Raw genomic sequence first — 893 nt, 5'->3', positions numbered from 1 at the left:
TTGGTTCTGCATTCTTTCTAATTCCGATTTTTTTTACTAATGTAGCTAGTGTTAATGGACTTAGCATCAATTTTTTCTAATACCATATTTCGATGAATATTAAAACACAACAGCATATATAATTTGGAACCAGATGATGAGCAATTGAGTCAAAATCGATCGGACGCAGTGAGACAATGATCCTCTCTTCGTGGTGTACATCCGTGACTCTATAATTCGACGAAGAATCATTCCCTCAACTTCAGCTGTGTCAGAATCTAGTTTGCGGTGAAAGCCTGTCAATCTGCTAAGGTAACGTTCGTCTGGGTCTCTGCAAAGGATTTGGCGAAATTTTGGGTCTTGACAATTTGTTCTTCCAACAAATGAATTCAGTTGTTTTACTGTGAAAATTGACATCCTTGCTGCAGCTGTGATGGCCGAGAGGTTAAGGCATTGGATTTGAAATCTAATGGGGTCTTCTTGCGCAGGTTCGAATCCTGTTCACAGCGTTGAATCTTTTAAAAGTCATTAATTCCTTTGCAGGATTTGGATTTCGTGGAGCTTGAGCTTTGCATTCAATCGAAAGTAAATTTTCAACTGTGAAGAATCTGAAGTAATTTCAAGACTGACCCAGTCATCTAATTGAATAAATTATATGTCGAGACACAAAAAGCCACCAACTTCCAACACGAATCAGTTTCAACACATTTGTCGAACTATCGTGAAATTTGGATGTTCGGGGTGTGGAATTCAGCAAAACAAGAAGCAATGCAATACACTTACCTGCAGGTGATGAATTTTTTTTTAGGATCAGTTGAAAGTCAAGCTGAGAAAGTTCAACCTAATTTACAGCTGACTCTCAAGGCCAATACTCTCTTTTATCAGCAGTCAATGAATTAGAAAAAAGCAACTCC

At 38.1% G+C, this 893-nt stretch overlaps 1 non-coding gene across 1 annotated transcript; it reads left to right on the top strand.

The window, feature by feature from the left end:
* The first annotated feature begins 406 nt into the window (after window positions 1-406).
* trnas-uga (transfer RNA serine (anticodon UGA)) lies at window positions 407-488 on the top strand. Its single transcript has one exon. It is a non-coding gene; the product is annotated as a tRNA-Ser (tRNA).
* Window positions 489-893: the final 405 nt, after the last annotated feature.

Source organism: Chiloscyllium plagiosum, unplaced genomic scaffold, assembly GCF_037043375.1.
Source record: "Chiloscyllium plagiosum isolate Xiang-an unplaced genomic scaffold, Cpla_swu_hap1 HiC_scaffold_45, whole genome shotgun sequence".
NCBI lineage: Eukaryota > Metazoa > Chordata > Chondrichthyes > Orectolobiformes > Hemiscylliidae > Chiloscyllium > Chiloscyllium plagiosum.
Note: the sequence above shows the minus strand (reverse complement) of the source record. Positions and strands in the feature narration are given on the sequence as shown.